Raw genomic sequence first — 27231 nt, 5'->3', positions numbered from 1 at the left:
AAACGGACAAGCTCTGCCCTCGGAGAAGACCGCACTTTGAACATACAGGGACAAGCTCTGTCATCAGCTTTACAGGTAAGTATCAGCTCTAACGTCTACCTGCGGATACAGCTTTGTCAGGCGACAGAGTCTTGCTCGTTGTGAGACTGGTGATGATCCTTTATAGAGTCTCACCCAGCTGAAAAAGTACCACACGATGTACTATAGTATACTATAGTAAACTATAGTAAATGTACCCTGTACTATAGTAAACTGCAGTAAATGTACCATGTACTATAGTATGTACCATATTGTACTATAGTACAAAGTACTTTGTACTATAGTACTGTGAAGTAAATGTACCATGTACTATAGTACTGTGTGGTACACTAGAGTACTTTGTACTTTGTACTATAGTACCGAGAGTACCCTGGTGAAGTACAAGTACCACAGCTGAAGTAAAAGTACTACGCTTACTGTAGTACTTTCAGGAGACTGCCCGTACTTTATTCAAAAAGTACTACGTATCATTGCGCGAAGGACATGCACTATTCATTTTGCAAACGTGCATGTAACATGAATACATCTGCAGAATAATACTGTTTTTCTATTTATGATTTATTCAATTTCATTTTTTAGTCCTTTTGGAAACTTTTCCAAGAATGAATGTCAAGCACTTCATCTCTGCTCACACAGTAAAATGCGGTAAACAGACAACTGTGAGTTACTGTCAGCCATTTTGTTTTTTAAAGTCTGAGAGCGCGCTGTTCAACTCATGTTTGTTTGTTCACACTTGCAAGGTAAGTGAGACAGTATATATATAATTTTTGTGTCCATGTTATAACAAAAGCCCATTTCCTAATGTGAGTGCTACCTGGGATCAAACATTTGTGGGCATGTTGTAGAGAAACGTCTTGTCATTTTTGTTCATAGTTACCGTTAGATCTACTCCATTTTTTCTTGTGATATTTTTAGTTAATGCAACATGCATTCATTATTTTCTGTTTGAATTGCTGCTAGAAAGTCCGACAAAATGGATAGCAAAATTATGATTGAAGAGTTGTATTTAAAACACAGTCAGAGGAGTACGGGTTGATTAGATTGTATCAACATCTTTATTTTTCTCTAGCCGAAAATGCCATTCCTTGCATTTAGATCTGTGAACAAACGGGAGGTCACAACAAACGGTTGAGGAGTAAATCAGGAAATCACAAAGTGTACATGTATCATGTGGTCGAATCTCGATCTTCCCAGAGTGGTAAGCAAGATGTGCAGTTTGTTTTTGTTTGAACACACTGTTGACTGATTTACAGCTTTGGTTTTACTTTGAAGTGTTCACCTCTAAGAGTAATACCTAATATACTGGACTCGCAACGAAATATATAAACAAATGACAATGGACAACGTTTCGACCTAAAGGTCTTCAACAGGTTAAAAAAAAATGAAAACAACAATACAAATAACAAAACGACTTATCAGAGAAGATGGCGATGCGCTGTGAAGCATCGCCATCTTCTCTGATAAGTCGTTTTGTTATAAATGTATTGTTGTTTTCATTTTTTTTACCTGTTGAAGACCTTTAGGTCGAAACGTTGTCCATTGTCATTTGTTTATATATTTCGTTGCGAGTCCAGTATATTAGGTATTACTCTTAGTTTATTATCTCGCTTGCAGTCACTCCCTGTTTACTCCGTGTTCACCTCTGTTCAGCCACCCGGTTCTCGCCCAGAGTTAGATCTACGTCCAGTCAACAGATAAGAAGTGAATCACAGTGGACGCAGAACCATTCAATTGAAGTTGGCAGAATAATTTCTCACCCCTAGCTGGTAAGTTCTATGTAAGTTTATGTGATCATAGATTGTACACATGTATGTTAACTACTTCGGGGTCTCCACTCAATGATAATGTATGAAGTATGCGCGCGTGCGTGTGTGTGTGTGCGGCGTGTGTGTGTGTCCCTAGTATACTATGTGTTTGTGCCTGTCTATGTCCCTGAGAGAGTTGATGAACGGGGAAACGGACGATGGGAGTCATTGTGTATAGATCTACCGACATCATTTTCTCTTCACAGTTTCATCTTCTACTGCTACACTTTCAGTAGATTCTACTGCTGCGCTATCAGTAGACGATTTCTGATTGCATTTGGTCTTTGCAGCTTCCCAACAGAATACCACAGAGCACGTTGGAGTGAAAGCTACTACGTCAAGTTCATGAATATCAACTACAGTAGCTATAAAAATCATTTTTTCCGTTTCTTTGTGAAATGGGGGCGCCATATGTCCATTAATTGCATATTGAGCATTATATGCATAGAATGCATTCTATGCGCATAGAAGGCATTCTATGTTCTTAGAAACATTATATGCGCATAGAATGCATTGTGTGCATAGAATGCATTCTGTGTCAATCGTAAATTTGTATCTGAACAAAGAATTTATTTGTATAACATGAAATATTATTCTATAAATGCTATAGAATGTAGTTCTATACATTGGATTCAATTCTATACTTACAGGATTTGAATCTTTGTTACAGAGTAAGATTTCATATATTTGAATTTGATTTCTTTGTTTAAAAAAAAAAGTAGTTGAATTTAATTCTATTGCAATAGAATTAAATTATATCTGTAAAATGCATTCTATGGTGATCACAGAATGAATTGCGGCGCGGCACATAGAATGCATTTTGCACAAAGAATAATGTACACATGGAATACATTGTGAACATTTCATATTATTGTGTACACAAAGAATCAAATTCTGTGATAACTGATATATCAGTATTATCACAAACTAATCAATTCTGTAACATAGAAATGAATTTTATAACAGGGAATTTTGTTCTATAACATAGAATTCTTTCAATGTAAAGAATGTCATTCCCTGTTATATAATTCAATTCGACGTAGAGAATAAACATTTATGTTATACAAATGAATTGTTGGTTCACATACAAAATGCATAATACTAAAGAATACATTCTATGCACATAGAAAGCATTCTATGCAAAGAATGCTTTCTGTGGGCAGATAATGCATTCTAGATCTATGCACAAAGAAAGCTATTTTATGCGTATAGAATGCATTCTCTATGCATAGAACACATTACATGCATAGAATGCACAATATAGAATTAATAAACACATGGTGCCCCGTACTCAGTTGCTTTTCCTAATACATAAAACAGTGTCACTAAGAAATGAACAAGGAGAAAAAGAAAGAAAACGGTCATAATTCCTTTTGTGTTATCTTTTGGTGCATGGGTTCATGGGGGGTTCAAATCCTGTAACCGACAGGTTCACAGTGTACCGCGACATTGCTACTCTCTCTCTCTCTCTCTCTCTCTCTCTCTCTCTCTCTCTCTCTCTCTCTCTCTCTCTCTCTCTCTCTCTCTCTCTCTCTCTCTCTCTCTCTCTCTCTTCTAAATCATTTCACAATGCTGTGTACAGTTACTGTGTGTGTGTGTGTGTATGTGTGTGTGTGTGTGTGTGTGTGTGTGTGTGTGTGTGTGTGTGTGTGTGTGTGAGTGTATCACAATATAATGGCTTGACAGCTGTTCAGGTTGCCTGTTTAATTTCTGCGCAGATTCTACACACACCCCACAGCCGGCACCTCGATGAGGACTGACGATGGACTTGTGATGGCTTTATGCCCTGCTGCACGAAGAACATCATAGTTCAATAATGGTTGGGTGGTTGTTTTCTCAGAAAGGTTTCAATTGATACACTCCCCCTTTTTTGACTCACATGCGAAGCAAAAGTGAGTCTATCTACTCGCCCGAGTCGTCCGTCCGTCCGTCCGTCCGTCCGGAAAACTTTAACGTTGGATATTTCTTGGACACTATTCAGTCTATCAGTACCAAATTTGGCAAGATGGTGTATGATGACAAGGCCCCAAAAATCATACATAGCATCTTGACCTTGCTTCAAGGTCAAGGTCGCAGGGGCCATAAATGTTGCCTAAAAAACAGCTATTTTTCACATTTTCCCCATTTTCTCTGAAGTTTTTGAGATTGAATACCTCACCTATATATGATATATAGGGCAAAGTAAGCCCCATCTTTTGATACCAGTTTGGTTTACCTTGCTTCAAGGTCAAGGTCACAGGAGCTCTTCAAAGTTGGATTGTATACATATTTTGAAGTGACCTTGACCCTGAACTATGGAAGATAACTGTTTCAAACTTAAAAATTTTGTGGGGCACATGTTATGCTTTCACCATGAGAGACATTTGGTCACATATGATCAAGGTCAAGGTCACTTTGACCCTTATGAAATGTGACCAAAATAAGGTAGTGAACCACTAAAAGTGACCATATCTCATGGTAGAAAGAGCCAATAAGCACCATTGTACTTCCTGTGTCTTGAATTAACAGCTTTGTGTTGCATGACCTTGGATTACCTTGACCTTGGGTCAAGGTCACATGTATTTTGGTAGGAAAAATGTGTAAAGCAGTTCTTAGTGTATGATGTCATTGCTAGGTTTAGTTATTTGACCTTGACCCTGAAGGTCAAGGTCATGTAAAGGTCAAGGTCAAGCATGTGAGTCGTATGGGCTTTGCCCTTCTTGTTTCTTCTTTTTGTTTGTGTTTCTCTCCCTATCGTTTTGTATCCTTAGCGGATTATGACTTCATTCGGTTATTCTGCAGAAAAACAAATGCCGCTGCAGAAAATTGTTTTTCTGCAGCAACTTTGAATAATGTCATCATCCGCTGAAGCATTGTTTTTTTCTGCTAAGGATTTGTTTTGTCTTTCATATCGTATGTCACTAGCATCATAGTTGCATATTTTACATTTGGGAACTTTCAAAACTGATCCGGCGAAAGTATACGAAATTTGCGTGTGGAGTTCCTGGCCCGATCTAAAAAGAACGAAAATTTTATATTTGAAATAAAAGTATAGTTTGGAGGGGGAAAAAAGGTAACAAAATAATTTGATAAAGGCTGTATGCATGGTCAGTTTTACTGGGAACATGTCAATACGTCCCAATACCATTACGTCCCAGTACCATTACGTCCCAGTACCATTACGTCCCAGTACCATTGCGTCCCAGTACCATTGCGTCCCAATACCATTGGGTCCCAGTACCATTGCGTCCCAGTACCATTACGTCCCAATACAATTACGTGCCATTGCGTCCCCGTACCATTAGGTCCCAATACTAGTGAATTTAATGTCTGAGATGTTACTGTAGCAGTGTAGCGACACGTTTTGTAATAAAAGTGCGTTTTGTAATAAATGTATTACAAATCGTGTTCGGATTACACAATTTTTATTACAAAACGCGTTCAACACGATTTGTAATAAAATTCGTGTCGGTACATAGCAGTACTGTTTCACAAATAAAAATAAAATAAAAAGATGTGTACCGGTTAGTCGAAATGAGGTGAAGTGGAAAAAAAATAACAAATAAATAAATAAATAAATAACTGTTTGATCATGGGAGAAAAAAATCCTTCACGATATAATCAGAAACTGTAAAGCGGGATATTGCATGTCAGTTTGTTTGTTTTGAGGCGCTCCTTGCTTTCCTTACAGGTTTTCGGCTGAGGTAACCATGTTCTTTCTTTTAAAATGAACTGAAGCACGCTAACCTAAACCGAAATGTAAAATTAATATATGCTTTAGCGGTGCTCGACACAAAGAAAAATACCGAAACAGTACAGTACACCGCTTTGTATTCCACTGTATGTAATCGAGCATGACATGACTGTAGGCTTATCCCAGCGAAGCTGGAGGTATCCCACATTACCAGCTATTGTGTTTTCAGCGTAGCAATAGGGCCCGATATTTAGACGAGACAAGTATAATGCCGACGAGTCGAAGACGAGTCGCATTATACTTGTTCGAGTCTAAATATCGGACCCTATTGCTACGATGAAAACACAATAGCGTTTATATAGCTATTCTGACATTAAATTCTGTGTTAAAATCATGTTTTTGTCAGCAACAAGTACCAGAATGGTCCATGTCGTTGATTGCAGACGACGGTTCCCTTTCCGCATGAAGCCACGGAAATAACCGAACATTGAAAAACCCTCGGACATGTATTACGGAGAAAACTCGAGATAACCGGATGTTTCGCATTACGTCAATATGCTAGGAATCATATGACGTCATGACGTATCATGCTTGCCTACGTATATTGTATGTTCGAAAGTCTGACTTCTGTTGGGAATTCGCGTGGTGAAGACTGCGGTAAATCTGTAGATGATAAGAGAACAAGGATTGTCTCAGAAGAAACGACTAAATGTTTCAGACCGGTAACTTCATTTCAAAATTGCACTATACAATGGACGTTCTATGTGACAGGAGAGTTTGCTGATTTTGTGTTAAACATTGGAGAGATCGTCTGCTAGAATCAGAGATAGGTCGCTTCAGATAGCAGCTTCAGGAAATTTGCAAGGTTTGTTGCCTGTTAAAGAACTGGATTTTACACGTAATGTATGTCATGTACAGTAAGCAACAACTGAAACACACACAAAGCAAATGGCATCGTCTGTCGACTAGTCACAGAAACAAACCTGGCGAGGTATGCGTGTACTTTATACACGTGGAAGAAACCGGAACCATGCGTCTTTGTTATCGACAATATGCTTTTGGATATTGAGTAAAATGGCCGACTTCCGCCGCATTATGCTTTGATGATCGGAAGAGACCATCCAATCACAGCCCCCGAATTCCCCCACGTGTTCATCAGAATAGCTATATACTGTAATCGACTTGAGAAATGTTCACACCGATAATACATGATAAAGAAGGATTCTTTGTGCCCGGCTACGTGCTACAGTTGGAGATGGAAGTTCACCAAAAATTGGGACCATACAGCAAAAAATACGGTGGGTGCAATAGTCGCCCCCATTTTTTCAGCAAACGCCACCCAAGGCCGCTTTGGACGGGTAGAAATTCTGTACTTTCCAAGTCTATTTGTGTGTGGTTGTTCAAGACTATGGATAAAGCTCGCGTGAGAAGATTACGTCACGGTCAAAAGTCTTTGACGTCAATTATTGCATCATGACGTCATGCCTCCCTGTAGTCTTTCTCTCTCGCGCAGTGTGTGTGTTTGTGTTCATTTTGAGCACATGTGTTAGTGTTACTGTGTGTGTGTGTGTGTGTGTGTGTGTGTGTGTGTGTGTGTGTGTGTGTGTGTGTGTGTGAGTATATTTGTGTGTGTGTGTGTGTGTGTGTGTGTGTGTGTGTGTGTGTGTGTGTGTGTGTGTGCGTGCGCACGCGTGCATGAGTCTGTACTCGTATGTGTGTGGTGTGTGTGTGTGTGTGTGTGCGCGCACGCGTGTATGAGTCTGTACTCGTGTGTGTGTGAGTGTGTGTGTGGGCATAAGTGTATGTGTGTGTGTGTATGTGTGTTTGTTTCTAAAAGTGTGTGTGTCCGTCTGTCTATATGTGCGTATGCGAGTGTGTTTTGTGTCTATGAAGTTTGTGTAAGAGAGTGAGTGCGTGTGTGTACGTGTGTGTGTGTGTGTGTGTGTGTGTGTGTGTGTGTGTGTGTGTGTAAGAAAGACTGAGAGAGAGGGAGAAAGAGTGTGTGTGTGTGTGAATGTGTGTGTGAATGAGTTTGTGTGTATGTGTGTGTGTGTGTATGAGTGTGTATATATGTGTTTGTTTGTAAAGGTGTGTGTGTCCGTCTGTCTATGTGCGTGTTTGTTTGTTTGTTTGCTTAACGCCCAGCCGACCACGAAGGGCCATAATTATCAGTGCGGTGCTTCTTTGAGATATAACGTGCGCCACACACAAGGCAGAAGTCACAGCACAGGTTTCATGTCTCACCCAGTCACATTATTCTGACACCGGACCAACCAGTCCTAGCATGCACTAACCCCATAATGCCAGACGCTAGGCGGAGCAGCCACTAGATTGCCAATTTTAAAGTCTTAGGTATGACCCGGCCTGGAATCTAACCCACGACCTCCCGATCACGGGGCGGACGCCTTACCACTAGGCCAACTGTGTATGTGCGTATGAGTGTGTGTTTTGTGTGTATGAGATTTGTGTGAGTCAATGTGTGTGTGTGTGTGTGTGTGTGTGTGTGTGTGTGTGTGTATGTGTGTGCGTGAGTGTCTGTAAAAGAGAAAGAGAGAGAGAGAGAGAAAGAGAGAGAGAGTTGGTGGGTGGGAGTGTGTTTGTGCGTGTGCGTAAGTGTATGTGTGTTTGTTTGTAAAGGTGTGTATGTCCGTCTGTCTATATGTGCGTATGGGGATGTGTTTTGTGTGTATGAAGTGTGTGTGAGAGAGTGAGTGAGTGCGTGTGAGTGAGTGTGTATTTTTGAACGTGTGTAACTTGAGGTATGTGTGTGTGTGTGTGTGTGTGTGTGTGTGTGTGTGTGTGTGTGTGTGTTTGAGAGAGAGAGAGAGACAGAGAGAGAGAGAGAGAGAGAGAGACAGAGAGAGAGAGAGAGAGAGAGGTTTGTCTTTCGCTGGGGTATGCAGTGCCTTGGCGTTGCACATCTACTTAATTTACTGAGTAGACGATGTTTAATTAAACCCGTTTCTGAGAAAAGCTAGACTGACTGTCCAGTCATCGAACCTTCAGCACATAGACACCAAGACACACAGATAGCGAAACCCATACACGCACAAATGTAGACACAGACACCTACATACATACGTACATAACACACACACACACACACACACACACACACACACACACACACACACACACACGCGCGCGCGCGCAAGAATATACATACATGCACAATCAGTGACATAGACTAGTTCTACATGGGACGATGTTTCAATAACAAATCATTTCATTTTTCTTCCTGTTTAATGACTGAACAAACACAACCGTATCTTTAAATATCAATAACTGCATATTCTGGTAAAATCCTGGTTCGTATGTACATGTTTAACATTTAACATATTACTCTGCAACCCTCCTGCGATCAAAATTCCTTTTGGATTCATAAATCGAAGACACTTGAATTAAATATTATTGGGCGAGAAACTGTTATGTTACTTTACATAAACAGGTACTGTAAGTAACACACGCCTAAAAAAAAAAGGAACATTATAAAGGCCTTCAACTAGCTGTTCTTCTTTTCTTCTCCACGATCATCATCATTATCATCATCTCCACAATCATCATCATTATCATCATCTCGTCGTCGTCATCATCATCATCAACATCAACAACAACAACCAACAACAACAACAACAACAACTTTTTTTCTTTTTTTTACAAAACACAATAGAAAAGAGAAAAACATAAATGTGTCAAGTAAGTGCATATACAGGCTTCAACATTATTGCTACGTAAATTTATGCAATCTTGAAGCTTGAAATTACTCGGATAATATAAGGTAAGATACTCTGTACTTATAAAATCCACTGTTCATTTTCATCCTTTCGCTGACCTACTCTGTCGTACAATATCCATGCCACACACACACACACATACACACACAGACACAGACACAGACACAGACACACAGACACAGACACACACACACACACACACACACACACACACACACACACACACACACACACTGCCCACCGCAGCGTTCAAGCATTGCTCAAGTAACAATTGTGTTGGGACGTAATGGTACGGGGACGTAATGGGATTCCTTTATGGGACGTATCGAGATGCAATTTTCTTGGGACCTATCGACACGCAATTTTGTTGGGACGCAATGGTACGGGACGCAATGGCACTGGGACCCAATGGTATTGGGACCCAATGGGATTGCTTAATGGGACGCAATGAGACGGCATTTTTTTGGGACGCAATGGTACTGGGACACAATGGTACTGGGACGTATTGGCATGACCCCGTTTTACTTGCTTACCAATAGCCATATCATCTCACTTTAAACATACGAATCCTGGGACTGTCTGTTACATGTTTTCACACACACAAAATTCATAGGGAGAAAAATGAAGGGGAGGGGGGGGGGGGGGGGGGGGGGTGGGGGATAACAGTGAGGATGTACTGATCGGACCGTGCGTGGCCGATAAAAGGTCAGAGTAGAACAACGCCCCATTGCCTCGCGCGCGGCTTCAGTAGCTGGCAGAAAGCACACCACCTACTCGCCGTGTACCAATAAAAGTTGTTATATTTAGTCAAGTTTGACTAAATATTTTAACATCGAGGGGGAATCGAAACGAGGGTCGTGGTGTATGTGCGTGTGTGTGTGCGTGTGTGTGTGTGTGTAGAGCGATTCAGACTAAACTACTGGACCGATCTTTATGAAATTTGACATGAGAGTTCCTGGGTATGAAATCCCCGAACGTTTTTTTCATTTTTTGGATAAATGTCTTTGATGACGTCATATCCGGCTTTTCGTGAAAGTTGAGGCGGCACTGTCACGCCCTCATTTTTCAACCAAATTGGTTGAAATTTTGGTCAAGTAATCTTCGACGAAGCCCGGACTTCGGTATTGCATTTCAGCTTGGTGGCTTAAAAATTAATTAATGACTTCATTAAAAATCTGAAAATTGTAAAAAAAAATAAAAATTTATAAAACGATCCAAATGTACGTTTATCTTATTCTCCATCATTTGCTGATTCCAAAAACATATAAATATGTTATATTCGGATTAAAAACAAGCTCTGAAAATTAAATATATAAAAATTATTATCAAAATTAAATTGTCCAAATCAATTTAAAAACACTTTCATCTTATTCCTTGTCGGTTCCTGATTCCAAAAACATATAGATATGATATGTTTGGATTAAAAACACGCTCAGAAAGTTAAAACAACGAGAGGTACAGAAAAGCGTGCTATCCTTCTTAGCGCAACTACTACCCCGCTCTTCTTGTCAATTTCACTGCCTATGCCGTGAGCGATGGACTACGAGTATACGGTCTTGCTGCGTTGCATTGCGTTCAGTTTCATTCTGTGAGTTCGACAGCTACTTGACTAAATATTGTATTTTCGCCTTACGCGACTTGTTTCATTTTTTTGCATCAAGCTGAACCAAGCGACCCTAATGTAATCATAGCAGAAGACATGTGATCGAAAATGTGTCATGTGACTTAGCAGCTGACAAGTCTGTCAAGAAAAGAAGCGTTCGTTGCGATTCGTAATGGCGACATTCGAGCGAAGTTCCTGTTCCTATTGAGCAGTTTTTCTTCTTTCATAATAATGGCTTTACTGGTTACAAGAGAGCACCGAGTCATTGCAGTATGTATATATATCTTGATCAAGTTGATGTCTTTTGTGCAGTACGCTTTATTTAGTTGTTGCTGGTCTGCGTTTGTGTTTTCCACTGGCACATGATCATCTTGATCTTGATCTTGTGTCAGTTTGCATGCGCAGCCCGCTAAACACACCGCAAACCCCCCCTCCCTGTACGTTGGTCCAAGCGAAGTTCAGTTGTATGATTTACTCTTTGATTTGATTTGTTCTGCTGCATTAGCATTGCTTCGACAACGTAACCGTTCGCAGCTGTTGTTGTTTGTTGTTGCTGCTGTGTATGCAGATATGCAGCCTGGCTGTTGGAACTGTTCTTTCTCAAAGGTGTTTTGGCAGTTTTTCTTTAGGAATTCGTTTTTGTTAAGTTTGTTGTATACGTACAGATTTCTAACTGTGTGCAGTTTTGATTAACAGTTATATTTGATATAATTACTACTTTAAAACACTCTTTTAGTTTAGATTTTTAATCTTTATTCTATTGTAGAAAGAGACTGAGGAGGAGGAAGAAGATCATTACCTTAGTTTGATTGTTATTTTGCAGGTTGTGAAACTGCAAAACAAGTAGGAATGATTGGGAGACTTCCAAGGGTGTAAAGCAAATGTCATGGAACAATTTGCACTCTTCTGTTTGACAGTGAACATGTGTGAGTATTTCAGTTTTCACTCTCTTGTAAATCACTTGAGAGACCAATATAATATTTTACACGGGAAAGGATAATCCTTCCAGGAAATATACCAACCTCAACGACCTGGCTGCTCTTTTTATGTGTAAAATGTTTAAAAAAAATATGAGATAATTTTGCATTCTGACACAGGTGTAACAAAAACCAATTGTGCACAGAAAGGAGCCTGGTTCAATTACAGCAGCACATACGTACAATTGTAGGATGCAGTATAACTTCTTCTTCTGCGTTCGTGGGCTGAAACTCCCATGTACACTCGTGTTTTTTGCACGAGTGGAATGTTACGTGTATGACCGTTTTTACCCCGCCATTAAGGCAGTCATACGCCGCTTTCGGAGGAAGCATGCTGGATATTTTCGTGTTTCTATAACCCACCGAACTCTGACATGGATTACAGGATCTTTTCCGTGCGCACTTGGTCTTGTGCTTGCGTGTACATTCGAAGGGGGATAAGCCACTAGCAGGTCTGCACATACTCCTAACTTTAATGTGCTGCAGACGGGTGTCACCCAAACGCCCGTCAGTATAACAATTATCATGTAACAGGTTCAGCAGATGTTTTGTGATTTACGAGAGTGTTTAAAGGCATATGTACGCGCTCCCGTGTTTACAAAGTGTAGTTTGCCCATAATCGATGTCAAACACACCATAAGACCATATAATGACGATATGTCACCATGCGCGGACCATAATACATGCATTACAGCTTGTTCTAGCCTCTGAAAAAGTGAGGATGTCAACAAAGCCGCGGTGTTAGCTCCCTTGCATCAACGTTACATGTGTTGCCAAATCTATAAATAGGACGATCCAGATCAAAATGAAAATTAACATATCTCAACATTGAAGGGGTCCTAGACCACAATATTTTGCAGGGAACTTAATTTAGCATGTCTCCAGCTGTTGGTAAAGCAATTAGCGTGTATAGTCATCGAGTACATATGCCTTTAAAGAAAGGGAAGGACAGTCGATCTTCAACAAGTTTGAACTACATTTGGCCTACGATTTGATCTGCGATCAGCTCCTGATTGGATCGCGGGAATAAATCTCACGATTGAATCGCCCGTGTGACACCAACTTAAGTTTTCTTGCAGATCTGTGGTTTGTAATTCATGTAGTGAAATCAACTAGTGTCAGTGCAGGGATGTTGCTACAAATTCATACCAAAAGGACAAATGTCCTAGATATATATTCAGCATCAATAGGACATTTGACCGCTTTCAGAAATTTCAATAGGACGTCAGGATTTTTTCATTTTCAAGAATGACACTCGCCGTGTTTCCCCCTGTTTTTGACCCTAATGTAGCACAGGATGCCGTTGAATAGTCAAATGTGTTCAGCTTTTGTTGAACTTTGGCAGGCTTTAGATTTTTTTTGGTGGCATAACTCAGTGCGCTTCGTCAAAATGTCTCGAACTGAAAGCAAAAGCAGAAGCAAGACTTAGTCAGTTGGAGTTGTCTCCCATACTCCTAACTTTAATGTGCTGCAGACGGGTGTCACCCAAACGCAAGATCCGCACTGCACAACTTCAGTGCACCTGTATGCGAGAGTGCTTGGTCGCTTTGGTCGCTTTTTGAAAATGTGTATCTTGAAAGGAACATTAACGAATATCGCGCTGTCCGAAGGAATTGATTTCTTATCGGACAATGCCAGCGCTTAGTTCAAAACCGTAGGACATCTGACCGCCATGCGGCTATGTGAAGCGGACATTTGTCGATTTGAGCCTCTAAATCGGTCTATGTCCGATGTCCGACGCCTAACGACATCCCTGCAGTGGAAGATTTGTCCATGGATCCAGTCTTTTCAGCCAATGAAGCACCATACATTTTATGCCGACAGAAGTCTTTTTGGGACAACATGATGATTGACTTCATTTATGTGCCAAAAGGCAAAGATATCGACAAGAATGAATGCTTTTGACATTAAATGAAACATTTATAGACAGTTTCCAACTCACCAGAGCTGCCAAAGAGCCTTCACTTGTGCAAAATGATGATTGTAATCAGACGGGTATCAGAAACAATCTCTTGGTAACCTGCACATCTCCCTCCATGGCGACGTGACAGCGCGCATTTGTTTGTTTATCGCGTAACAACACAGTTCAACTTTGTGTATAAAATATCATCAATGTGTGGCGTGTAATCTCCAAATCAGTGCGTTCCCAGGGTAATTCAGTGTGAGTGGAGGTAGCCTGCGCATCATGTGTGACGGCATGAACAAATTTGATGGCAATATTTTATACGGGAAGTAAATTTAATTGATTCTGGCTCAGTCTTATAGATTTTGAATGCAGTGTTTTGGTCGTGTATATGCTTTTCTACTTTGAAGCTCATTTGGAGCGTTACGCTGATCAAAGTTAGGTACTCAAAGTGTGACATCAGTCCTATGCAGGTTATGCCTTGAAACACACTCGCATTTCACAAAGACACTAATAAATGGCAACATTTCTGTTTTATTAGATAATATTTAAACAATAAGAACATAGATACGATTGTTATTAACAACATAAAACGTGAGGTAAGTCGGCAAAGACACTCCTAGTGTTCTTTTCCATTTTGGGTCGCCACATTTGCTACCATTTTCACAATAAATTTTAATATTACCATATGAGTTGTTCTTTGCTACTGGTCACAAGTGGGGGTCAGCTCACACGGACGCATTTTTCAATACATTCTAGGGGAGAAACTGGTCACAAAGCACCCAGTACATGACAGAGAGATAGGAGAATCGGCACAATCAAGAAAATACCAAATTCATTCAATAAATATGGAAATATTAAGATTTACTGTGAAAATGCTAGCAAAAATGGCGTCCAAAAACGGGAACGCACACTTGGTGCGTCTTTGAAGACTTACCTCCCGTTCTGTGTTGTTGATAATAGTCGTGTTTGTGCTGTTTTTGTTTAAATAGTATCTTATAAAACGGATGCAGTCCTAGAAATGTTGCAAATTATTGTTGTCTTTGTGAAATGCGAGAGTGTTCTGAGGCGTAATCTGCATACGGCTGATGTCCCACATAGGGTACCCCACTTCGATCAGCGTTTCACTCCAAATGTGCTTCATAGTAGAAAAGCAGATACACTTCCAAAACACTGCATAACAGATCTACAAGACTGAACCAGAATCATTGAAATTTACTTCCTGTATAAAATATTGCAATTAAATTTGCTCACGCGGTCCCACATGCAACGCAGGTTACCTTCGCCTTCGATTCAAAGTAACTCCACGCTAACTGAATTACCATCGAAACGCGGATAATGAACTGATTCGGAGATTACACGCCACACATTTATGATATTTTACACACAATTTTCAACTGTGTTGTTTCGCGATAAACAGCCATAAACAAACAAATGTGGCGCCGTCACGTCGCTTCCGAAGGAGAAACGCAGCTGGTTACCAAGAGATTGTTTCCGATACATGTACCTGTCGGATTAAAATCATTGTTTTTCACGAATGAAGGCTCTTTGGCATATCTGGTGAGTTGGAAACTGTCTATGAATGTTTCATTTAATGTCAAATGCGTACATTCTTGTCGATATTGTTACCTTTGGGCTCATAAATGAAGTCAATGGTCATGTTTTCCTAAAGTGACTTTTGTCAGCATAGAACTTACTGTGCTTTGATCATTGACTGAGAAGAATCTTCCGATGACACTAGTTCATTTCACTACGCGACTGCAGATCTGCAAGGAAACTTATGGCAGGGGAAATAAGCTTAACTGAAGACGAATAAGCGGAGTAACTGTTCTTCAACGGATTGCTCTCACTGATCTAAATATTTAGATCTTGTCGTCTGCTAGTAAGTAGTCTTCGGTCGTCTGAAAGTCACATCTATTTCGACTGTGTGCATCGATCCGTGTAGTGAAATGTTGATCTGTCATGATTTGGCAACATAACTTCGCTACATGTGCTTCGAGTGTATCTCCCCGTTAACCATTTGAAAACGTCTTTTAACAAGACCATGTTTCGACAGCCCAGACGGGGAGGATCCTCGATAGCTCACAGGGTATATAATGTTTTCCGCTGTTTTTTTAAAGAATCCTTTCAAATTTACTATTCCAAAAGTAGATCTACCTTATGACACGACTCGAGTGGCAAAGAACATTCTCTGCAATTCCTGTCTCAGTCCGTGCAGCCGTTTCGGGTCCTATCGTCATCATACAAACATACACACAGACACACAAGAACCAGCTTTAAAAGTTAGATTATTTAAGAACCATGTGAACCAGTGATTTTTGACTCACATGCGAAGCAAAAGTGAGTCTATGTACTCACCCGAGTCGTCCGTCCGTCCGTCCGGACGTCCGTCCGTCCGTCCGGAAAACTTTAACGTTGGATATTTCTTGGACACTATTCAGTCTATCAGTACCAAATTTGGCAAGATGGTGTATGATGACAAGGCCCCCCAAAAAATACATAGCATCTTGACCTTGCTTCAAGGTCAAGGTCGCAGGGGCCATAAATGTTGCCTAAAAAACAGCTATTTTTCACATTTTTCCCATTTTCTCTGAAGTTTTTGAGATTGAATACCTCACCTATATATGATATATAGGGCAAAGTAAGCCCCATCTTTTGATACCAGTTTGGTTTACCTTGCTTCAAGGTCAAGGTCACAGGAGCTCTTCAAAGTTGGATTGTATACATATTTTGAAGTGACCTTGACCCTGAACTATGGAAGATAACTGTTTCAAACTTAAAAATTATGTGGGGCACATGTTATGCTTTCATCATGAGACACATTTGGTCACATATGATCAAGGTCAAGGTCACTTTGACCCTTATGAAATGTGACCAAAATAAGGTAGTGAACCACTAAAAGTGACCATATCTCATGGTAGAAAGAGCCAATAAGCACCATTGTACTTCCTATGTCTTGAATTAACAGCTTTGTGTTGCATGACCTTGACCTTGGGTCAAGGTCACATGTATTTTGGTAGGAAAAATGTGTAAAGCATGTGAGTCGTATGGGCTTTGCCCTTCTTGTTTCTTATGTACATCAGATACTTCTGCTTCTGCAGTATTTCTGCTTTCTGAAAAGCTATATTTCAAAAACAAAACTAAAGATTTGAATTTTGACCACTTTTCCCCCTTTCTGTCAGTAGTACTGAAGAACAACTCGCATGTATTGAATGATCGTAGTATTTTCTTTGATTGTGGTGATTTTACTATCTCTCTTTTATGTACTGGGTGCTTTGTGACCAGTTTCTCCCCTGGACTGTATTGAAATATGTGCATGTTTGTGTGAGCAGCATGACCCCCACTTGTCACCAGTAGCAAAGAACAACCTCATTATTATGCAATAGCAGATATTTTGTACAAATATTTGCTCTTCTTTTTAATAGATTTACTTTAAATATTTTTCAGAGTTCTAAATGGTTGGCTACACTGTAGCAGTGACTGTTGGGTGAAGGATCAACTTCAGCTCATTTTCTGACCTCATGGATGATCAACATGTATGCAGATTCTGCTGATCGCCTGAGCTTCCTGGGTGTGTACATATTTGTATCTATATTATTAAAAGGCCCACTTTGATCGCCTGAAAGTTTGTATGACACATGCAGTTCCTATACCCTCCAAGGATTGTTTAAACTAGAACGCAATACTAACTCTGGTTTAAGTTTAAGCCATGAAGCTCAAACTGCTTTCTTTCGCTTATGCCTCTTTGCTGATTTGTTTGCATTTTGGCATAAATTTAGACACATTTACGGCAAATCAGTAAGCTAAAATCCAGAAGAATCTGTCAAGAATCGCCTTAGCGAAAAGCATGCAAGTGCTTTACATAGGGCCACATTCAGAGACTGTAGAGTACACAGAGACCATTCATACTTCTTTGAGCCAAGGTAGGACTGGCTATGGTTTTATCACGGCTTTGTCAACATACTGTCATTTCTGTCCGGCCAACAGTGCTGCAAAGATTCATTGGATTGAAAAATGTGTCCGTTATCGTTTGTGAATTTTTTTTTTTTAATTAAAAGACCTGGAAAAAAAAACCAGAACAGATTATATAATAATTGATTTTAAATTTTCGTTTTAAATCAGTGTCTTTTCACAAACTAGCCTTTGTTATTTTGAATGCATAGTTCAGTCTTAGAGTGAGAGAATGTGTGTGTGTTAGGAAACGCTACCGTTGCTGAGCTTTGGTTCAGTTTTGTGTGTTGCGTGTAGTTGACTTATTTGTACTTTGTGGGAAAGTACCGATATTATATTTTGTAAACACAATATTTATGCTTGGACGAGAATGCAGGTGAACTTTCTAGTCCTGTCAAAACAAGTTGTTTATCACGCTGTTTGTAGTGTGAGTTCGTGGCGTTCGTTCGGATTAAGTGCGTCGGCGCTTTTGATCTACGTCACAAAGAATGTCGCTGTTCTAGTCCATGCACGGCTCGTATAATGTAGTTGTATCATGTTTGGTCTGGAATATTCTCGAGATTGAGTATTTACTATATATGCCAGCGCGATTTGAATGTTAAAAAAGCTTCTATTTGAGTTCTGCTAGATGTGCAGTTGTATGTATGTAATGCTAAATAAATCCTCGAACTCAATTTGACGAGTTGTTTTCTGCTGCTGCGAAGACGGGCGACGTAGAATAAAAGAACACAACTATACGACGTTTGAGAACTTGTGGCAATCTCAAGTGTCGTGTAACAATTGGGGGCCAAGCCAAGGATCTACGTTTAACGCCAAGGGTTTTCCAGCAACAAGGACCAGCGTCAAGACAGTCACAGGAGGTAGCCATCAATCGGGTGTATCCTGAGGGATCAGTATTGAGACTACGGAACCGTGGATTCGGTGTGACTGGTGAAGAGTTTGGTAATCGCCGCAGCTCGGTACGGTGAGCGACGCCGGAGTGTATCGGGATTACAGAGGTTAGCTGCCGTTTGGACGAGACGGACTTCGTCGCGGAGCTAGTGCATTAATACTACGAAATACGACTGAGGTACGTCGTGTACGTATCGTGAGCAGAGTGCGCCGTCACGTTAGACGAGGAGGGTGGCAGCCTGCGTCTACGAAGGTGAACAGCGACAAAAGAAGCATCGGAGGTGCAGTAGAGACTGTGTTCTTTTAGAAGACTACATTCGTCTACGTTCGGGGCTGTGAAAGAATACAGACGAACGCACCGGAAAAGACCAGAATGGCTGAGTTCTGGGGAAAAGGAATTGAACTGGGACTAAAAGGCAAGCAGTTGACGGAGTTCGTCGAGTCCCAGACACAACTGCTGGCGCAGCGTGAAGAAAGACAAGCGCAGCGTGAAGAAAGACAAGCGCAGCGTGAAGAAAGAGAAAGAGAAGCACAGCGTGAAGAAAGGCAAATAGAGCTGAAACGCTTAGAGCTCCAAATAAAAATGGAGATGAAGCGCTTAGAGCTTCAGACAGAAATGGTGTGTGTTCAAAATCAGCACGAGGCACCACACCAAAGAGATAACCAGCAGCAAATGCTACACAGGGCATCGAAACTTCCAGTATTCAGTGACGGGAAGGACCAGATCGATACTCCAGACTTCACCGGAGAAGTTGAGGCCGTCTGCCTGAAGAAGCCCTTGTACGATCTATTAATTGGGAACATTGGGGGTGCGAGACGTCCTGATGACCCTGATTTCGAATGGAGAATGGGCTCAGCTCAGCCTGCTGCTGAGGAGGAAGACCCACTGCCATTCGCGAATGAAGATATCAGCGAACTGTTACGAGATGACAGAGCAACTGTGCATCGCCGCGACCAGCCGCAGGTTGTAAGCGCTGTGACGACCAGAGCCCAGGCGAAGAAGGACAAAACAACTACGCCACTCAGGGTCACCAACAGCTCTGCAACTGCTGTCGTGGACAGGGATCAGCTGATTCAGCTACAGGAAGCTGATTCGACCTTAACAAAGTACAGGAGTCGTCCTGTCAAGGAGATGACTAAGGGCGAAGGCACTGTGCACTTTGAAGTGAAGGCCAAGATTCTGTACAGAGTGTTCCAGCACGCGAGAGTCAACGGTGGGAAGCCATTACGTCAAGTTCTGGTGCCTCAACCACTTAGGCGCCAGGTGATGGAGGTGGCCCACGACTCTATTATGGGAGGTCACCTGGGGGTCAAGAAGACATCGGACAGAATCCAGGCTGCGTTTTACTGGCCAGGACTGCATGCAGATGTGACTCGATTCTGCCGATCGTGCGATATTTGCCAGAAAACCATACCTCGAGGAAGGGTCCCGAAAGTGCCGTTGCAGAAGATGCCTTTGATCGACCGACCTTTCAAGAGGGTGGCCATTGACCTCATCGGCGAGATCAAACCGCCAAGTGAAGAGGGTCATCGTTGGGTACTGACCCTGGTAGACTATGCAACCAGGTACCCAGAAGCCGTGCCTCTGAAGAAAATTGACACCGAGACTGTTGCCGAGGCACTTGTGGACATTTTCAGCAGAATTGGGGTTCCTGAAGAGATCCTCACAGACCTGGGGACACAGTTTGTCTCTGAATGCATGGAAGAGGTCAACAGGCTGCTGAGCATTCGTCACTTGACTACGACACCCTATCACCCGATGTGCAATGGGCTGGTAGAAAAATTCAATGCGACGCTGAAGTCCACGCTGAAGAAACTATGCAGTGAGCAGCCAAGGCAGTGGCATCGCTACATCAATGCCTTGCTATTTGCATACAGGGAGGTGCCACAAGAGTCCACTGGATTCTCCCCGTTCGAGCTGATGTACGGGCGGACCGTGAGAGGCCCGATGCAGATACTAAAGGAATTGTGGACGAAAGATGTGGACACACCTGAAGTGAAGAACAGTTACCAGTACGTGTTCGAGTTGCGAGAGAAACTGGAGGAGACTCTCGAGATTGCTAGAGAAAACTTGAGAAAGTCTCAGGATAGCAGAAAGCACTACTACGACCGCAAAGCCGTAAACAGGAAGTTTACACCAGGTAACAAAGTGCTGATACTGCTTCCCACGGATCACAACAAACTACTGATGCAGTGGAAAGGCCCATACGAGGTTGAGGCTGTGGTAGGGATCAACGACTACAAGGTGAATGTCGGCAAGAAGTCCAAGATCTACCACGCTAACCTCCTGAAACTGTATGTGGAGAGACCTCCGGAAGCAGTACAGGTCGCAGCAAGTGCGGAAGAACCAGCCGAACTAGACGAGTTCGACGGTGAGGAACTACTGGAGTTGGGAGACCTCCACAAGAAAGAGGGAGTGGATGACGTCAAGCTAGGACCTGACCTGACAGAAGATCAGCAGAAGGAGCTGCATGATTTTATGGGCGACTTCACTTATAGGTTCTCTGATGTTCCAGGCTCTACGTCCTTGGTCGAACATGAAGTCCACCTCACATCTGACGTTCCTGTTCGCTCAAAACCATACCCTATCCCGTTTCAGGCTCGGGAATCCTTGAAGAAGGACATCGACAACATGTTGAAGATGGGGGTCATCCGTGAGTCATCATCCCCTTACTCATCTCCCGTTGTTGTGGTCAAGAAGAAGGACGGCACAAACAGGGTATGCATTGACTTCAGGAAAGTGAATAAGATCACCGTGTTTGACCCTGAACCAATGCCGACGGCAACTGATCTATTCCGACAGTTAACCGGCAGTAAGATCTTCTCAAAGATCGATCTCAGCAAGGGATATTGGCAGATTCCTGTGCGCGAAGAGGACATACCAAAGACCGCCTTTGCAACTCCAGACGGAACGTATGAGTGCCTGCGGATGCCTTTTGGCATGGTGAACAGTGGTGCTACCCTGAAGAGGGGAATGCGAAAAATGCTCAAAGGAATGAAGAATGTTGTGTACTACTGGGATGATCTGCTAGTCCACACGGAGACCTTTGAGGAGCATCTGGAGACTTTGAGGGAACTGTTTTCCCGCCTGACAAAAGCTAATCTGACCGTGAGACCCAGCAAGTGCATTTTGGGGACCGACAACGTTGACTTCATAGGTCATTCACTGAAGGAAGGTCAAAAGGGGCTTTTGTTGGAAAACGTCACCAAGATCCTCAATGCGCCACGTCCTGAAACCAAGAAGCAGGTGCGATCCTTCCTTGGATTGGCTGGGTACTACAGAGAGTTCATTCCAAACTTCGCCGCCATAACGGCGCCTTTGTCGGACATGACCCGGAAAGGATGCTCCAACCGAATACTCTGGGGACCAGCTCAGGAGAAGGCATACCAGACCGTGCGCGACCTGATGTCACGAGACCCGGTGCTACGCCTTCCTGATACTGCCAAAGAGTTCATCTTGCGTACAGACGCATCGGACGAAGGGATCGGCGCCATGCTGATGCAAGAGCATGGAGGTAAACCATTTCCGGTCAGCTATGCCAGCAAGAAGCTGTCAGGAGCCGAGAAGAACTACTCTACCATGGAGAAAGAATGTTTAGCCATTGTGTGGGGAATCAAGAAATTTGAACTCTACCTCCAAGGGGTGAAATTCGTGCTTCAGACTGATCACAAACCCCTCACCTACCTGAACTCTGCGAAGTTTGTGAATAATCGTATCATGAGGTGGGTGATGTACTTGCAGAACTTTGATATGCGAGTGGAATCGATCAAAGGTTCAGACAATGTTGGAGCAGATTTTCTCAGCCGAGTATGTGAGTAAAACTGTGTTCATTCTCCAACAGACTAATGTACATACCTGGATTTCAATCTGTTATGTATACATAATATGTGTACAGGTAGCGTTTCAATGATTGAAAGAAATTAGGTAAATTTCTTCTGGTGTTGGGGGTAATGTTAGGAAACGCTACCGTTGCTGAGCTTTGGTTCAGTTTTGTGTGTTGCGTGTAGTTGACTTATTTGTACTTTGTGGGAAAGTACCGATATTATATTTTGTAAACACAATATTTATGCTTGGACGAGAATGCAGGTGAACTTTCTAGTCCTGTCAAAACAAGTTGTTTATCACGCTGTTTGTAGTGTGAGTTCGTGGCGTTCGTTCGGATTAAGTGCGTCGGCGCTTTTGATCTACGTCACAAAGAATGTCGCTGTTCTAGTCCATGCACGGCTCGTATAATGTAGTTGTATCATGTTTGGTCTGGAATATTCTCGAGATTGAGTATTTACTATATATGCCAGCGCGATTTGAATGTTAAAAAAGCTTCTATTTGAGTTCTGCTAGATGTGCAGTTGTATGTATGTAATGCTAAATAAATCCTCGAACTCAATTTGACGAGTTGTTTTCTGCTGCTGCGAAGACGGGCGACGTAGAATAAAAGAACACAACTATACGACGTTTGAGAACTTGTGGCAATCTCAAGTGTCGTGTAACAGTGAGGCATAAATTGCTTTTGACAACAACAAAAGTTCCCGTTGAATCGAGAAGCTCCCCCAAAATCATTTTTATTACACATGCCTATTATAAGCCAGCATAGTGCAAGCAGATTTATTTGTGCATGTGCTTGTATGTACAAAGACAGATCATTTGTACACGTGTTGGCTCTTCATTTTTAATTATTTTTTCAGGATCCTTAGTTGGGGGTTCCACGGTATCTGTGACTTTTGGGCAACATATCGAGTTCTGGTGGTTTTTTGACCTAATGGATCAACATGTGTGCAGACCTGCTGAGTACTTGAGGTAAATTGGTTCAATTAGATATATTGTTCTGCCTACCTGAGAGATACCACCCATGTGATAAATGAACCATCTCTTCACAGGCGTGTCTATCATGTAAATGAGGTTGGTTTAAACAACATGCCTGACAGGGATGTCATTTTCCACTGCTTATGCAAAATCTCCGAGACAAACTTCATTCTCATGGCAAGCCCAAAAGTGTTGCAAGAATGACTTAGCATCTGTGACTTTGTAATCATGAGCAGTGGAATATGAGGTCCCTGCCAGACTAGCTTGACATGACCTCAATGATATTCCCACATGTGGGTGTATGGTTTAGTTATTACATGGGTTATCTCTCCGGTACATAGGATGAAAACAGAATACTACATGGCTTGCTGTGTGGCACCAGATTTACACTTATTGCTTTTCAAATGTTGAAATATTCACTTTTACTTTTGTAAACCTGGTAACACACAGTAGGCCATGTAGTGTTCTCTATTTGTATCATTGAAACGCTTCTGTCCGTCAATCACACTTTAAATTGCCTTACATTTTGGATGACATATATGCCACCCCTTTGGTATTCCTCTAATAGTTTTAGCTAAATAGAAAACTTAGTTTCAGCTAATCGCTATGGAGTATTCTTTCTTTCTTTATTTGGTGTTTAACGTCGTTTTCAACCATTCAAGGTTATATCGCGACGGGGAAAGGGGGGAGATGGGATAGGGGAAAGGGGGGAGATGGGATAGAGCCACTTGTTAATTGTTTCTTGTTCACAAAAGCACTAATCAAAAAATTGCTCCAGGGGCTTGCAACGTAGTACAATATATGACCTTACTGGGAGATTGCAAGTTTCCAGTACAAAGGACTTAACATTTCTTAAAAACTGCTTGACTAAAATCTTTACAAACATGGACTATATTCTTTACAAGAAACACTTAACAAGGGTAAAAGGAGAAACAGAACCGTTAGTCGCCTCTTACAACATGCTGGCAAGCATCGGGTAAATTGTTTCTCGTCCCAACCAATATGGGACTCCCCCTAACCCGCGGGGGGTGCTATGGAGTATGCAAACACTTGAATTATATGCGATGAAACACTCAAGCTGCTTTCTCTTGCTTATAGCTGAGAGCAGCACTGCAGCAGTGACTGTCGGGTGGAGGATCCAGTTCTGCCTGTTTCCGACATAATGGATCAACGTACATGAGTGCAGACCTGCTGAGCACCTTATCTTCTTGGGTGTGTATAGATGTATATACATATATTGTATTAATAAATTGTCACACACACACACAGATATACTGATAAACACATTCACGCCTGCACACATGCAAGCACAAACACACGCACCAGCACGTTTCAAACGGCCACCACCACCACCGTCTCAGTCGGTGCAGCTGTTTCGGAGCCCTTAGTTTTATAAGTTAGATATGCACTGAAAGCCACAACACTTTTAAGTTAGCTTTCATTATCATTCTCTTAACTCATTGTCTCCCAGGTACGGATATCCGTACCCACTCATATGGCTCAATCTGACCTGGTACAGATATATTTGTACACACAGTCACTTCCTGTAATGTCGATCTAACGCCTGCATTCCAGCACAGTTCCTACACAGTTACCACAATTCTGAGTGACCTGCTGCAGCACAGCTGGTCTCGGCTAAAGATAACTTGGTCAACATAGGTGGGGTAGAAAGTGTTAAAGTATGGCCCTATTTGCTTCAGTTAGCATGCTTTCTCATAGTCATACTGCTGTCATTGCAGGTTCCATTCCATGCTCTGGTGTGGGTGTCATATGCAAGAGAGCCTCCTGTTGACTTCCCGGCAGATATGTGCATGGTGAAGGACCTTGATACCACTTACAGACGTCAAAGCAGATACCATTAGAGAACAACCAGAACTGTTCAGCGGGTGCCATCGGCGAACATGAATACAAGTCACAGAACAGGAAAGCATATCACTGGCTAAGGGAACCGGACATCAGCTACTATAAACTTAATCAGATGCCTGTAGCAAATAATCTGGACACCAATCACAAATCAAACAGATGTGGAGGACAGAGAACATTGCATTTGATTATTGCCATATATGATTGTAACCCTGTTTGGAAAAAAGGGACATAAGCCACACTATATACTTTCTGGTTGCATGCTGAATACTCTCCATTGAACATTCAGTGAGTTTTGACTCACCTGGGCCAGAATGTATGTGTCGAGGATAGAGAACTGATAAGTCTCTTATCCCGGGGTTAGTTCAAAAACAACATGGCGGCGGTCGCACTTCAAGTGCTAAGAAACCGTGTTTTCACACACAGGAATAACCTGTTTGATGTATATGAACTGTTAAAAACTTTTCGGTTTTGCCGCGCTGATTTGTGTGACCACTGCCGGTGTTAAAAACGAATTTGAACTTCAAGTCGAAATGGCGATCCACCCAGCCCCTCCCTTTCCCTCCAACTTACTTCACTTGAATCCTAGAACAAATGTCCTTGTTGGACCGCATTTTGCCTTACCTAATGTGAATTTGCACAAGAAAACAACAACGCGAAGAAAACAATGGCACGAGAACAAGACCGGAACCCAGTTCAAAAAAACATTTCGTCACGCTTTTCATGACGTCAACGTCTACATTGATCATTTAGAACAGAGCAACGTCACCTTTCGAACGCGGATTCCTGAATTTAGAACAACCTTGACATTCTATCATGCGCAGAGATTCGGAAATCCCCATGCCAAAAATAGATTGAGGGGAATGCTTGGGTTAGTTATCTTTTCTGTAGTCTCGACTCATGCATTGCGCTAGAGTATCGATGATATCCTGGGGATAGATAGACCGAGCTAAGCTTTTATCCCGGGTTAAGATAGACCTGGACACATACATTCCGGCCCTGGTGACTAATCAGGCTGACTTACAATGGGTAGACAGAATTGAACATTGTTGTTTGCTTGAATGGTTTTCAAGGTAGAATTTACAAAGTTAACACACTGCTATGGTTTGATCAATTTCAAACATGACCACATGTGGCATTTTTTCAAAACCACATTTTTGACAAATATCGAGGATGTGTTGCAAAAGCATGTGTTCATATTTTTCTGAAATGTTTTTAAAGCTAGATCTTTGATACTTCACAGGCTATTGAAGTTGGATGACCTCTAGATGTGACCCATGTCAAGTTGACCCTCATAAACTTTTAAGTTCACAGAGGGGTTGAGTTCTTTAAAAAAAAAAATAATAACAGAGAAATAGTATTATTTTCAATGTGTTTGAAGCAAGATCTTTGTAACTAAATAACTTTTTCTATGTAAAGTCACACACATACAGGGTTGGATGACATCAAGTCAGCTTGATATATTGCATTAATCAATTTCAAGGTCAGATTGGGGTAGAGTTCTGGTCAATAATAGTGACAATTATTGTCTCACTTGATTGTTCAGAGTTAGGTTCTTGTCCAGATGCAGGTTACAGGTTTTTTTCATGTACTGATGTTATCATGTAGGCATGGTCACTTTCAAAGCTAATCATAGAAATTAACTTGGCTGAAGGGGAGATAATTTTGATAAAATATGTGTTGTGCTAAAGATGAATTCCCACAAAGAAGAGTGCTATAATAATTAAATCTCTTTTGTGCATTTTATTGTTACTTGTTCTGGTTAACAGGGTTATAACAAAATTGAATTAAAACTGTCTCTGCTTTGGGACATTTACCAAAAATCAACAGCTTGGTAACTCACTGTGCAAGATAGACACCTTTTTTAAAATTATTATTTAATTGACAAATTGTGTCTTTTACATGTGAGTGGATATTTAGAAATGTTGTTACATAATTTTGATTATTAATGCTCGGCCGAAAAATTAAAATAAACATGTGATGAACCTTTA

The 27231-nt window shown here is 41.6% G+C and overlaps 1 long non-coding RNA gene across 5 annotated transcripts; it reads left to right on the top strand.

The window, feature by feature from the left end:
* Positions 1 to 203: 203 nt before the first annotated feature.
* On the top strand, positions 204 to 27231 carry LOC138974292 (uncharacterized). Of its 5 annotated transcripts, none has more exons than XR_011458381.1 (8): positions 204 to 779; positions 1654 to 1805; positions 3563 to 3688; positions 11678 to 11780; positions 17182 to 17305; positions 23260 to 23371; positions 24476 to 24589; positions 25117 to 27231. It is a non-coding gene; the product is annotated as an uncharacterized lncRNA (long non-coding RNA). The 5 variants fall into 5 exon arrangements; XR_011458379.1 differs by having other exon boundaries at positions 207 to 779; positions 1654 to 1816; positions 3563 to 3663; XR_011458377.1 differs by having other exon boundaries at positions 213 to 779; positions 3563 to 3663.

The sequence above is a fragment of the Littorina saxatilis genome, linkage group LG8, assembly GCF_037325665.1.
Source record: "Littorina saxatilis isolate snail1 linkage group LG8, US_GU_Lsax_2.0, whole genome shotgun sequence".
Taxonomy (NCBI): Eukaryota; Metazoa; Mollusca; class Gastropoda; order Littorinimorpha; family Littorinidae; genus Littorina; species Littorina saxatilis.
The sequence above is the reverse complement of the archived record's forward strand: the minus strand, read 5'-3'. Positions and strand labels throughout refer to the sequence as shown.